The sequence below is a fragment of the Carcharhinus amblyrhynchos genome, unplaced genomic scaffold (genome assembly GCF_965287045.1).
Source record: "Carcharhinus amblyrhynchos unplaced genomic scaffold, sCarAmb.v2.hapA scaffold_37, whole genome shotgun sequence".
Classification (NCBI taxonomy): domain Eukaryota; kingdom Metazoa; phylum Chordata; class Chondrichthyes; order Carcharhiniformes; family Carcharhinidae; genus Carcharhinus; species Carcharhinus amblyrhynchos.
In genome coordinates, this window is record NW_027649778.1 from 2,857,106 (window position 1) to 2,872,213 (window position 15,108).

The window sequence follows — 15,108 nt, forward strand, 5'->3', positions numbered from 1 at the left end:
CCCTTTCTCCTCGCCCCCAGGCCGTGTATGATTCCTTTCCTGAACAGATGATATTATCTCCAGGTGGTAGATGGAGGGATTCCCACATTTATCTCGTAAAGTAACTAAAACGCAAGGCTTACATTTCTGTGGCATCTTTCATAGACCCGGGATATCCCAAGCACTTTGCAGCCAATGATATAATTTTTCACCTCCTGTTGTAATATAGGAAGTCAGCAAAAGTCGATAGAATAGCAAACAAGTCCTGAATGAGGGGATGGTATACAATGAAAATATTTTTTTTATTCATTTGTGGGACATGGGCGTCACTGGCTGGGCCAGCATTTATTGCCCATCCCTAGTTGCCCTTGGAGGGCAGTTGAGAGTCAACCACATTGCTGTGGCTCTGGAGTCACATGTAGGCCAGACCGGGTAAGGACGGCAGATTTCCTTCCCTAAAGGACATTAGTGAGCCAGATGGGTTTTTCCGAAAATGGTTTCATGGCTTCATAGATTCTTAATCCCAGATATTTTTTATTGAATTCAGATTCCACTATCTGCCGTGGCGGGATTCGAACCCGGGTCCCCAGAATATTGGCTGAGTATCTGGATTAATAGTCAAGCGATAATCCCACTGGGTCATCGCCAGCCCTAAGAAGCGGATGTGGAGATGATGTACAATGTATAAAATGAGGAGATATATGAGGAGGAGGGGGAAGGCCATTCTGCCCCTCGAGCCTGCCCCGTCATTTATTTAGATCATAGCGTATCTGAGAGTAACCTGAAATCTGTCCTCCGCCCACCCCTGGTAACCTTTCACCCACCACTTGTTTACCAAGAATCTATCCAGCTCCGCATTAAAAATATCCCCCGCTTCCAGCGCTTCTTCAGGAAGAGATTCCAAAACTCATGACTCTCTGAAAGAAAGAGAGTCACCGTTTTAAATGGGCGACCCCTTATTTTTAAACAGTGACCCCCGAGATTCTAGATTCTCCAAGAGGGGGAAACACGCTCTCTCCTCCCTCGCCTTCCCATCCTGTTGATACCCCCACAGTATCCATACTTTCTACAAACTTACCAAGTTTCTGCCGGAGGATTTCCTGTGGATGGTGGTAAGAATCCAGAGATGAGGAGAATTGGGTAGAACAGAGAGAGGAATAACGATTTGGAGCATAAATGTTCTTGCAAGGAGTTAGAACTCTTCAAGAATGAGGAGAGAGATCTGGAACGTGTTCAGAGACAGCAGGCAGAGGGCTGGCCAGGACTTACTGTGCGATTCAAAGAGAACATTGTACACGGTTCAGAACATGTTGGAAAAAATTACAATCTGGCCTCAGATTGGCTCCTCTGTGTGTTGGGAGCTACAGGATCTCCCCGAACCACTCGCTTCCACAGCTGCTCTTCTAACTGTGAGCTTTACTCTGTAAATACTTTATCGTAAAGTGGATGGACCACACAATCACCCAGCTCCCACACATACATTCACCCACACTCCCACATGCACCTTCATGTATTTCCCAGAGTAAAGCTCCCTCTACACTGTCCCATCAAACACTCCCAGGACAGGTACAGCACGGGATTAGATACAGAGTAAAGCTCCCTCTACACTGTCACGCATCAAACACTCCTAGGAGAGATACAGCACGGGGTTAGATACAGAGTAAAGCTCCCTCTACACTGTCACGCATCAAACACTCCCAGGACAGGTACAGCACAGGGTTAGATACATAATAAAGTTTCCTCTACACTGTCCCCATCAAACACTCCCAGGACAGGTACAGCATGGGGTTAGATACAGAGTAAAGCTCCCTCTACACTGTCCCCATCAAACACTCCCAGGTACAGCATGGGGTTAGATACAGGGTAAACCTCCGTCTACACTGTCCCCATCAAACACCCCCAGGACAGGTACAGCACGGGGTTAGATACAGAATAAAGCTCCCTCTACACTATTGCCCATCAAACACTCCCAGGGCAGGTACAGGATGGGGTTAGATACAGAGTAAAGCTCCCTCTACACTGTCCCCATGAAACACTCCCAGGGCAGGTACAGCACGGGGTTAAGAACATAAGAACATAAGAACATAAGAAATAGGAGCAGGAGTAGGCCATCTGGCCCTTCGAGCCTGCCCCGCCATTCAATAAGATCATGGCTGATCTGTCGTGGCTCAGTTCCACTTTCCCGCCCTCTCCCCATAACCCTTAATCCCCTCTCTTATCAAAAACCCATCAACCCGCTTCTTAAAAATATTTAGCGAGGCAGCCTCCACCACTTCAACGGGCAGAGAATTCCAGAGATTCACCACCCTTTGAGTGAAGAAGTTCCTCCTCAACTCCGTTCTGAACTGCCCCCCCTTTATCTTGAGGCTGTGCCCCCTAGTCCTACTGTCTTTTTTGAGCGGGAAGAGTCTTTCCACCTCTATCCTATCCATCCCATTCATCATCTTATACGTCTCAATGAGATCTCCCCTCATTCTTCTAAACTCTAACGAGTACAAGCCTAGTTTATTCAGCCTCTCCTCATAGCTCAACCCCCTCAACTCCGGTATCAGCCTAGTAAACCTCCTCTGCACTCCCTCCAAGGCCAAAATATCCTTGCGCAGGTGCGGCGCCCAAAACTGCACACAGTACTCCAGCTGCGGCCTCACCAATGCCCTGTACAGCTGCAGCAAGACCTCCCTACTTTTATATTCAATCCCCCTCGCTATGAAGGCCAGCATCCCATTCGCCTTCCTGACCACCTGCTGCACCTGCAGGCTGGGTTTTTGCGACTCATGCACAAGGACCCCGAGGTCCCTCTGCACCATCGCCTGCTGCAGTTTTTCGCCACGTAAGTAATAGTCCTTCCTACCATTCTTCCTACCAAAGTGGACCACCTCACACTTGCCAACATTAAATTCCATTTGCCATTTCCTGGCCCATTCGCCCAGGGTTAGATACAGAGTAAAGCTCCCTCTACACTGTCCCCCATCAAACACTCCCAGGACAGGTACAGCACGGGATTAGATACAGAGTAAAGCTCCCTCTACACTGTCACACATCAAACACTCCTAGGAGAGATACAGCACGGGGTTAGATACAGAGTAAAGCTCCCTCTACACTGTCACCCGTCAAACACTCCCAGGATAGGTACAGCACAGGGTTAGATACATAATAAAGTTTCCTCTACACTGTCCCCATCAAACACTCCCAGGACAGGTACAGCATGGGGTTAGATACAGAGTAAACCTCCGTCTACACTGTCCCCATCAAACACCCCCAGGACAGATACAGCACGGGGTTAGATACAGAATAAAGCTCCCTCTACACTATTGCCCATCAAACACTCCCAGGGCAGGTACAGGATGGGGTTAGATACAGAGTAAAGCTCCCTCTACACTGTCCCCATCAAACACTCCCAGGGCAGGTACAGCACGGGGTTAGATACAGAGTAAAGCTCCCTTTAAATTTCCCCAATTAAGTGCAAAATTGAACTACTGTAGCTTTGGCAATGTGTGATATGGGAGTGTGTGTCTCAGGGCGCTGGTGTTACCCTGTTCAGGGTGTGTAGAGCAAGCTTTGCTCTGCATCCAGCACAGGTGTCGGTAACCTGGGGGTGTCAGATGCTGACTCACATTGCAAAATGGGAAAAGCGTTACTAGTCAGTGATCAGCGAGTGGGGTAATGGGCTTTGTACACAAGCCCTTCCAGCACCCTGGGAGTTACCAAACTGTCACTGGAAAATAGCCAAAAGCTGAAATATAAACCTCAAACAGCAGCAGAATCCACGTTGCAAACTCCAGCAGCTGCAGTCTGCTGGATGCTTTGCAAGATATGGTGATCTCATGGCAACAGAGATTACTGGCTAACACGCATTTCCTGGTTAATTTAGTTAGTGAAGTAACCATCAAAGTGGCAGACTGACCACGACTCCACACAAGCCAGAGTGCTTTACAGTATAACAGTGTTCAGATCACTGCGCAGAAATCAACAGAAACTTGGGATGGTGGAACAGTGGTTAGCACTGCTGTCTCACAGCGCCAGGGACCCGGGTTCAATTCCGGCCTCGGATCACCACTGTGGAGTCTGCACGTTCTCCCCGTGTCTGCATGGGTTTCCTCCGGGTGCTCTGAGGTCCAAAGATGTGTAGTTTAGGAGTATTGGCCATGCTAAATTGCCCCTTAGTGTTGCAAGATGTGTAAGTTAGGTGGATCGGCCATGCTAAATGGGGCAGGGGGTGGTAGGTCTAGGTCAGATACTCTTTCGGAGAGTCAGAACAGACTGGATGGGCCGGATGGCCTCCTTCTGCACTGTGGAGATTCTGTGGAATTCTATGAGTTGATCTGTTATTGAGGGCAGTGCTACAAGCCATTTAGGAACAGCAAGATCCCATGGTCAGTATTTGGCACGTGTTCAGGTCTTGATCTCAAAGCTTGGCTGCCATCAAGTCCAAACACTGACAGATCTTGTCTGGACTGATAGCTGGGCGGTTAGAACCTCAGCCTACAGGAGAAGATGAAGAGGATTGGTTTACTTTTGTTGCTCATTCAGGGATTCTGACTGGAACATGAGGATAGGACCAGGTCTGGATCTGATATTCCTGGTGGTCCCATTGCACAGGCCATTATCCGGGAAGCTCCCACTCAGAGGTCTACCCTTCCCTTCCCTGGTAGCTCCCCCTGTCCAATTTGATGACTGCAGCCCATAGAAGAGTTTGCCTTGGTTGGAGAGACTGGTGTCCACAGCCTCAGAGAAAAGGGACAACCCTTTAGAACTAAAAGGAGGATGAATTTCTTCAGCCAGAGTATGGTGAATCCATGGAATTCATTGCCACCGAGGAGGCCGGGTTATTTATGACAGAGATAGAGGGGTTCTTGATTAATAAGGGGATTAAAGGTTATGGGGAAAAGGCAGGAGAATGAGGTTGAGAAACTTATCAGCCATGGTGGAGCGAGCTCGATGGGCTGAATGGCCTAATGCTTCTCTTATATCTTATGATCTAATGGAATTGTGCGGAATAATGAGTGCAGGGCTCGTGTGTACATGTGGAGTGTGTAGCGATTCGGCTGGGTGAGCTATTGCTCGTGAATGAGGTTTATTCAAATTATACCCTTCCAACCATTCCACATTTACCCCTTAACTCTCCCACTTTTACCCTGCCTCCCATGGGTTCCACTGAAATCTGAAGATTAGAGATTTATTATTGATTTATTTGAGATCCTCACTCCCTTTTCTCTTATAGATCTTATAGAAACATATAAGATTATGAAGGGAATAGATAAGGTAGAAGCAGGGAAGTTGTTTCCACTGGCAGTGAAACTAGAACTAGGGGGCATAGCCTCAAAATAAGGAGGAACAGATTTAGGACTGAGTTGAGGAGGAACTTCTTCACCCAAAGGGCTGTGAATCTGTGGAATTCCCCTGCCCAGTGAAGCATTTGAGGCTCCCTCATAGAATGTTTTTAAGGCAAGGATAGATGAATTTTTGAACAGTAAAGGAATTAAGGGTTATGGTGAGCAGGTGGGTAAGTGGAGCTGAGTCCACGAAAAGATCAACCGTGATCTTATTGAATGGTGGAGCAGGCTCGAGGGGCCAGATGGCCAACTCCTGCTCCTAGTTCTTATGTTCTTATGTTCTTGAAAAACGTTCTGCATTAGCGAGTTCGAAAAATGTTTGAAAACTATTTGTCAGCTGCTCAAACCATAAGCACATGTCGGAGTAAGGGATGTTTCAGAGAGTTGTAATAACCACAGCTTGGAACAGAATTTTCCATAGACACAGCAGCAGCCAATGAGTGTGAGAGAGTCTTTATAAACTAGGGATCCAGTGAGTGTGAGAGAGTCTTTATAAACTAGGGGTCCAGTGGGTGTGAGAGAGTCTTTATAAACTAGTGATCCAGTGAGTGTGAGAGAGTCTTTATAAACTAGTGATCCAGTGGGTGTGAGAGAGTCTTTATAAACTAGTGATCCAGTGAGTGTGAGAGAGTCTTTATAAACTAGTGATCCAGTGGGTGTGAGAGTCTTTATAAACTAGTGATCCAGTGGGTGTGAGAGAGTCTTTATAAACTAGTGATCCAGTGAGTGTGAGAGAGTCTTTATAAACTAATGATCCAATGAGTGTGAGAGAGTCTTTATAAACTAGTGATCCAGTGAGTGTGAGAGAGTCTTTATAAACTAGTGATCCAGTGAGTGTGAGAGAGTCTTTATAAACTAGTGATCCAGTGAGTGTGAGAGAGTCTTTATAAACTAGTGATCCAATGAATGTGAGAGAGTCTTTATAAACTAGTGATCCAGTGAGTGTGAGAGAGTCTTTATAAACTAGTGATCCAGTGAATGTGAGAGAGTCTTTATAAACTAGTGATCCAGTGAGTGTGAGAGAGTCTTTATAAACTAGTGATCCAGTGGGTGTGAGAGAGTCTTTATAAACTAGTGATCCAGTGGGTGTGAGAGAATCTTTACAAACTAGTGATCCACTGAGGCGCAATGTGTCACAGAGTACGGGGAGGCTAACACACCTTTTACACACACTCGTGCATGCAAACAACTTACACCTTCTCTAACAGACATTTACCCACACTCGCACACACGTACATAAGTACACACATGCACATGCATTCACACACTACATACATCCACACGCATACACAATCTCACACATCAGGTATACAAGCACACACAATTACACACACACACACACTCATGTATACACATACAGAAGATCATTTACATATACTTAGGTACACATTGATACATACACACGTGTGCACTTTTGGATAGCCACATGGGTGAACCCAGGGGCACAGTCTCAGGATAAGGAACGAGAGGAGGAGAAATTTCTGCACTCGAAGGGTTGTGAATCTTTGGAATTGTCCACCCCAGATGGTTGTGGATGCTCCCCATTGTTAAATATATTTAAGGACGGGGGTAGACAGATTTTCCATCTCTTGGCGAATGAAGGGACACAGGGAACGGGCGGCAAAATTAATTTGGAACCCAAAATCAGCTGTGATCATATTGAATGGAAAGATGGGCTGAATGGTCTGCTTCTGCTCCTATTCTCTTCCTAACCAGCCCATTACACAATGGAGGGTCTGCTCTCTGTCATTGTGACAGAGAATTGGGTTTTGGGGGTATGGGGTTGGGGAGTGGCGATGAAATGGGCTGAATGGCCTCCCTCATCCTTCATCTAAACCTACATTACAGAAGTGATATTTGATTTGATTTATTACTGTCACATATATTAGCATACAGTGAAAAATATTGTTTCTTGCGTACCATACAGAGAAACATACCGTTCATAGAGAAGGAAAGGAGACAGTGCAGAATCTAGTGTTCCAGTCATAGCTAGGGTGTAGAGAAAGATCAACTTAATGCGAGGTGGGTCCATTCAAAAGTCTGACGGCAGCTGGAAAGAAGCTGTTCTTGAGTCGGTTGGTACGTGACCTCAGACTTCTGTATCCTTTTCCTGACGGAAGAAGGTGGAAGAGAGAATGTCCAGGGTGCGTGGGATCCTTAATTATGTTGGCTGCTTTGCCAAGGCAGCGGGAAGTGAAGACAGAGTCAATGGATGGGAGGCTGGTTTGTGTGATGGATTGGGCTATGTTCACAACCCTTTGTAGTTCCTTGCGGTCTTGGTCAGAGCAGGAGCCCATACCAAGCTGTGATACAACCAGAAAGAATGCTTTCTATGGTGCACCTCTAAAAGTTGGTGAGAGTTGGAGCCAAATTTCCTTAGCCTCCTGAGAAAGTAGACCCGTTGGTGGGGCTTTCTTAACTAAAGCACTGGCATGGGGGGGGAGCCATGATGTGGAGATGCCGGTGTTGGACTGGGGTAAACACAGTAAGAAGTCTCACAACACCGGGTTAAAGTCCAATTGGTTTATTTGGTAGCAGCGCTCCGAAAACTGGTGGCGTTTGCTACCAAATAAAGCTGTTGGACTCTAACCTGGTGTTGTGAGACTTCTTACTGTGGCGGGGAGTCAGGACAGGTTGTTGGTGATCTGGACACCAAAACACTTGAAGCTCTCGACCATTTCTACTTTGTCCTCGCTGATGTAGTCAGGGGCATAAGGTCAGAATCTTGTTAGATTCCATTTGAAGGGACCAGCATGAGGATTGGATCCATCCTTTGATACAGCATTGGCAAAGAGTGAGCAATAATTTCAAAAGCAGAATCACAAGGTTCCATCCACTGCCAAAAATACAAATGAATTGAAAGCTCTGGAATGAAACTGCAGTCATTCCTCACTGATTATCCTTCAGTTATCTCTCCAATTCCTTCCTCCATCTGCCTCAGTCACTCAATTTTCTCAACCATTTGTTTAGTTTATTTGTTACTGTCACAAGTAGGCTTACATTAACACTGCAATAAAGTTGCTGTGAAAATCCCCTCGTTGCCACACTCCGGCGCCTGTTCGGGTACACCGAGGGAGAACTTAGCACAGCCCAATGCACCCTAACCAGCACATCTTTCGGAGGAATCCGGAGCACCCAGAGGAAACCCATGCAGACACGGTGAGAACATGCAAGCTCCACACAGACAGTGACCTGAGCTGGGGATGGAACCCGGGTCCCTGGCGCTGTGCTAACCATCATGCTGCCCAGTGGCGCATCAGAAACAAATTAAGCAGTGAAAAGATTTGCCCCCAAGACTTGTGCGACATTTACTGGGCAGCGGTGAGGAACCAAACCCCCATAGTGAGGAGTTTGACCCTGGGGTGAGAGGTGTGACCCTGTGGTGAGGGGTGTGACCCCATAGTGAGGGATTTGATCCTGAGGTGAGGGGTGTGACCCCGGAGTGAGGAGTTTGACCCTGGGGTGAGGGGTTTGACCCCAGGTGAGGGGTTTGACCCCGTGGTGAGGGGTGTGAATCCATGGTGAGGAGTTTGACCCCATGGTGAGGGGTGTGACCCTGTGGTGAGGGGTGTGACCCCGTGGTGAGGGGTTTGACCCCGTGGTGAGGGGTGTGACCCCAGGGTGAGGGGTTTGACCTTGTGGTGAGGGGTTTGACCCCGTGGTGAGGGATTTGACCTTGTGGTGAGGGGTTTGACCCCGTGGTGAGGGGGTTTGACCCCGTGGTGAGGGGTTTGACCTTGTGGTGAGGGGTTTGACCCCGTGGTGAGGGGTGTGACCCCGTGGTGAGGGGTTTGACCCTGTGGTGAGGAGTTTGACCCTGGGGTGAGGGATTTGACCCCATGGTGAGGGATGATATCCTCCACCAGTTGACCAGTTGGCTGATACCCTCTGAATGGGATAGCATGGGAGGAATGGCCTTCCTTGAGCCAGGATATAAGTTTGGCCACACGAAAGTTCTTTAACAAGTTCATTAAAGAAATCACAGCCGATCAGAATTTCAGAGCAGGGTAAGAAGCAACAGGCTGTCAGGAAGGAAAGTGTTATTCTGACAAAGATTATCAATAATTCAGGCTGGTGTGGAAATGGAACTGAATAATTATCCAGCGGGAGCCAGGTGAAGGGAGGAGTACGTGAAACTCTGAGGCTGTGGCAAACCTGGAAGTTTGCTTTTGTAATTATAAACAGCAAGCTTTGTTAACTGCATCCTGTGAGCTTAATAAACAACGGAAGAATGCTTTCTGAGTCTGGTGAAAGCCGTGCGGCCGAGAGATTGTAATCTGGTGTTGAGCATTTGTGTTTCTAATTGCTTTGTGTTGCTATGTCTGCCTGCTCCTTAATCACTTCGCTCATCCTCCAGTGTCCCAGCCAGTTAACCATTATCCCCGTTTTTAACTGGTGTGCTCTCACGGGGCCCACTTGTGCCTGGAACTTGGATTTTAGAAAGCCAGCACAGCCTGCAGCAAGTGAGACAGGGCCCATTGCCCAAACTTGCACTGAGGAATTCAGAGAAGCTTCGCCAGGACAGAACTGAACCTGCCCCGACCCCAAACAGAGGAGGTGAATGTTCCTTAAAGGCCAGGGATGCTAGCGGGAAAGCAGTTGGGAATTCATGGAATCGTAGAATCCCTACAGTGCAGAAGGAGGAATTTGGGCCATCAAGCCAGCACCAATAACTCCCCATCACACAAACCTCCCATCCATTGACTCCATAGGGGCGGTATGGTGGCACAGCAGTTAGCACTACTGCCTCCCAGCATCAGGAACCTGGGTTCGATTCCCAGTTTGGGTCACTGTCTGTGTGGAGTTTGCACATTCTCCCTGTGTCTGCGTGGGTTTCCTCCGGGTGCTCCGGTTTCCTCCCACAGTCCAAAGATGTGCAGGTTAGATGGATTGGCCATGTTAAATTCTCCTTCTGTGTACCTGAACAGGCGCTGAAGTGTGGCGACTAGGGGAATTTCACAATAACTTCATTGCAGTGCTAATGTAAACCTTACTTATGACGAATAAATAAACTTTACTTCCCGCTGCCTCGGCAAAGCAGCCAGCATAATTAAGGACCCCATGCACCCTGGACATTCTCTCTTCCACCTTCTTCCGGCGGGAAAAAGATACAAAAGTTTGAGGTCCCGTACCAACCGACTCAAGAACAGTTTTTTCCCCACTGCTGTCAGACTTTTGAATGGACCTACCTCGCATTAAGTTGATCTTTCTCTACACCCTAGCTATGACTGTAACACTACATTCTGCACTCTATCCTTTCCTTCTCTGTGAATGGTATGCTTTGATTGTATGGCATGCAAGAAACAATACTTTTCACTGAATCCCAATACATGTGACAATAATAAACCAAATCAAATTCCTCCCAGACCCTATCCCCATAACCCCACATATTTACCCTAGCTAGTGTTAATTTAGCATGGCCAATCCACCTAAATCACATATCTTTGGACTGTGGGAGGAAACCGGAGCACCCGGAAACCCACGCAGACACGGGGAGAGTGTGCAGACTCCTCACAGGCAGTGACCCAACCTGGGAATTAAACCTGGGTCCCTGGCGCTGTGAGGCAGCAGTGCTAACTACTGTGCTGCTTTGCTGCTCATTATCCCAGAGATTTTCCAAATTAATAAGCCATGCCTGTGACCTTTGACCGCCCGTAGTTAGTAGCGATGGGGCTCCAAGCCAGACGATTGGTCAATAATTTTGAATTGGGTCTCAGGCTACCGCCTGTCAACGCTGTGCGGATGACACTGGCGTGGAACAGAACTGCTCAAGCAGACCAGAGCCTGGGAGACATCAATACAACAAAAAAATCCAGTGGGGAATTCAGGAGAAACCTCTTTACCTGAGGAGTGGGGAGAATGTGGGACTCTCTCCCCACAGGGAATGGGGAGAATGTGGGACTCGCTCCCACAGGGAGTGGGGAGAATGTGGGACTCGCTCCCACAGGGAATGGGGAGAATGTGGGACTCGCTCCCACAGGGAGTGGGGAGAATGTGGGACTCGCTCCCACAGAGAATGGGGAGAATGTGGGACTCGCTCCCACAGGGAGTGGGGAGAATGTGGGACTTGCTCCCACAGGGAATGGGGAGAATGTGGGACTCGCTCCCACAGGGAATGGGGAGAATGTGGGACTCGCTCCCATGGGGAGTGGGGACAATGTGCGACTCGGTCCTCACAGGGAGTGGGGAGAATTGGGAATTGCTTCCACAGGGAGTGGGGAGAATTGGGAATCGCTTCCACAGGGAGTGGGGAGAATGTGCGACTCGCTCCCCACAAGGAGTGGGGAGAATTGGGAATTGCTTCCACAGGGAGTGGGGAGAATTGGGAATCGCTTCCACAGGGAGTGGGGAGAATGTGCGACTCGCTCCCCACAAGGAGTGGGGAGAATTGGGAATTGCTTCCACAGGGAGTGGGGAGAATTGGGAATCGCTTCCACAGGGAGTGGGGAGAATGTGGGACTCGCTCCCCTGGGGAATGAGGAGAATGTGCGACTCACTCCCCACAGGGAGTGGGGAGAATTGGGAATCGCTTCCACAGGGAGTGGAGAGAATGTGGGACTCACCCCCGTGGGGAATGAGGAGAATGTGGGACTCGCTCCCAGGGTATTGGGAGAATGTGGAACTCGCTCCCAAAGGGAATAAGGAGAATGTGGAGCCAGGAATGGTTGGGGTCAGTGGGGACATTGAGGAGGGGAAGCTGGATAAACAAATGAGGGAGGACGGAATAGAAGGGTGTGGTGATAGGGTGAGTTGAATAGGGGATGGGAGGAGGCTGGTGTGGATCAGAAGAACTAGCATGGAGCAGATGGGTTGAATGGCCTGTTTCTGTCTGTAAATCCTGTGTAATGCTCTGCATAGCTTGTCCATCCACTTGATAAATTACCACTTTGTCGAACTTCACCTTGGCTGACTCAGGGCTGGCTTGTTACATTTTTTATGTTCTGTATCTGCTTTGAGTTCGGAGGATTGGAGAATATATTGACATGCCTCTGCCAAACAATCAGCAGACCTTTCCAGTGAGAACTCACAAAGGAACAATTTCCGTTCCTGCATTTACTGGAACTAGGGAATTCAACATCCAATCCTTCCTGGTCACAGAGATTTGCAAAAGTAGGCCATTCGGCCCCTTAAACCTATCCCAGGACTCCTTATGACTCATCCTCCAAGCAATATCCACTCTCCTGCCCATTCATGGGGGAATATGTAGCTTAGGGGGATTGGCCATGCTAAATTGTCCCACCCAGGCCCTATCCCCATAACCTATGCATTTACCCTAGCTAGTTAGCCATGCTAAATCGCCCCTTAGTATCCAAAGATGTGTCGATTAGAGAGATTGGCTATGCTAAGTTGCTCCTTAGTGTCCAAAGATGTGCAGGTTAGGGGGATTGGGCATGCTAAATTGTCCTTGAGTGTCCAAAGATGTGTGAGTTAAGTGGATTGGCCATGCTAAATTATCCCTTAGTGTTAGGGGGACTAGCTAGAGTAAATGCACATGGTTACGGGGATAGGGCTTGGGTGGGATTGTGGTCAGTGCAGGCTGGATGGGCTGAATGGTCTCCATCTGCACTGTAGAGATTCCGTGATTCTATAATATCTCAGTCTGTGAGCGATTGCTGTCATCAGTTGATTGGGTTACACTGCAGCGGAACACCCAAGGAAAATCTCAGTCTGTTTCAAGAATATCATAGTGCAAATTCTTTTGTTGTTAAATTTGGGGCCTGTTAGTCCCAAAGCGCAGGATTCCGACAATTGGAAAATTGAAGTTGATCCCATTGCCCTGAATTGTTTGGACTGTTCCCCTGGTGCTAATCAGTTCCTGCTCCGAAACTCAGTGATTGCAGATGATGTTTTGTGGATTTTCTTTGGCAGACTTGCGAATATTTATTTGGCTAAAAGTGCCGGGGATGTCATAAAGCTTTCCTCCGGTGCTGGGGCTGTAGTTTTCCCTGAGTCAGTTGAATCGCGCACAGTGTTCAACTCTCTGAAGCAATCATTTCCAGTTCAGCCTTTTATGGAATGGCTTTTCTGCTGGACCGGGTGCCAAGGGGGACAACAGTCACTCCTGCTTACAGTTTTAGTTCGGCTAACTGCGATTACGTGTGCGCAGAAATCCATCCGGTAATAAGATGTCGAACTCCAGCCCGGAACATTCCTTCAGGAAAGACTTGCATTTCTCTTGCATCCTTCATCATCCCACAATGTCTGGAATCATTTTGTGCCCCTCCCCTGCCCCAGCGATTCATTTTCTGAACTGTAATCTCTGTTGCAATGCAGAAAATGCAACAGCCAGTTTGTCCACAGCAAGACCCCATTAATAGTGTGGTGATCATCTGTTTTAATGATGGTCAGGAGGCCATTCATGGAACATGCCCCTAACTCCTCAAAATTGTGCCATAGGATCTTCTACATTCATCCGTTTATCTAAAAGATGTAACACTTTGACAGTGCGGCACTCCCTCAGCACTGACCCACTGACAGTGCGGCACTCCCTCTGACAATGCAGCACTCCCTCAGCACTGACCCTCTGACAGTGCGGCACTCCCTCAGCACCAACCCTCTGACAGTGCGGGACTCCCTCAGCACTGACCCTCTGACAGTGCGGCACTCCCTCAGCACTGACCCTCTGACAGTGCTGCACTCCCTCGGCACTGACCCTCTGACAGTGCGGGACTCCCTCAGCACTGACCTTCTGACAATGCGGCACTCCCTCAGCACTGACCCTCTGACAGTGCGGCACTCCCTCAGCACTGACCCTCTGACAGTGTGGCACTCCCTCAGCACTGACCCTCTGACATTGCAACACTCCCTCGGTACTGACCTTCTCATAGTACAGCACTCCCTCCCACATTCTCCCCACTCCCTGTGGGAGCGAGTCTCACATTCTCCCCACTCCCTGTGGGAGCTAGTCCCACATTCTCCCCACTCCCCGATTAAAGATGTTTCTCCTGAATCCCCCATTGGATTTATTATTGACTGATCTATATTGATGGCCCTTTAATTCTTATGTCACAACACCCTATCCTCCCACAAGTCGCAATATCTTCTCTATGTCTACCCTATCAATATCCCTTTCATAAATTTATTGCCTTTATCTGGTCACTGGTAGGTTCCATGGCGCAGTGGGTTTAGCGTCCCTGTCTCTGAGCCAGAAGCTCCGGGTTCGAGTCCCACTCCAAGAGTTGATGACCATTGAAGGTGCGCTCATAACGTGTCAACCTGTAAATCCTTCCAAACATGCCAATGGCTGGCGGTAAGAGTGGGAGAGACTCCTTGTCAGCCATGCTTGATGTCTCTGGCAACAGACTAGTGACCTGTTCTGGGAATTACTAGCTATGGAAACAGTTGAAAGTCTGCCTTAGTGTATAGAATCATATAGTGCAGAAGGAGGCCATTCAGCCCATCAAGTTTGTACCAACCACAATTGCACTCAGTCCCTATCCCCACAGCACCATGTATTCACTCTAGCTAATCCCCCTCATACTAAGGGCCAATTTAGCAAGGCGAATCCACATAACTCGCACCTCTTTCGGACTGTGGGAGGAAATTGGAGCACCCGGAGGAAACCCATGCAGACATGGGGAGAACATGCAGACTCCGCACAGACAGGAATTAGGCGGCACAGTGGTTTGCACTGCTGCCTCACAGCGCCATGAACCCAGGTTCGATTCCCAGCTCGGGCCACTGTCTGTGTGGAGTCTGCACGTTCTCCCCGTGTCTGCGTGGGTTTCCTCTGGGTGTTCCGGTTTCCTCCCACACTCCAAAATTGTGTGGGTTAGGTGGATTGGCCATGCTAAGT

At 48.5% G+C, this 15,108-nt stretch overlaps 1 protein-coding gene across 1 annotated transcript in view; it reads left to right on the forward strand.

The window, feature by feature from the left end:
* LOC145362288 (EH domain-containing protein 2-like) overlaps positions 1–15,108 on the forward strand; it is a 51,941-nt gene that overhangs the window by 9,378 nt on the left and 27,455 nt on the right. The gene's annotated exons all lie outside the window — the stretch shown is intronic.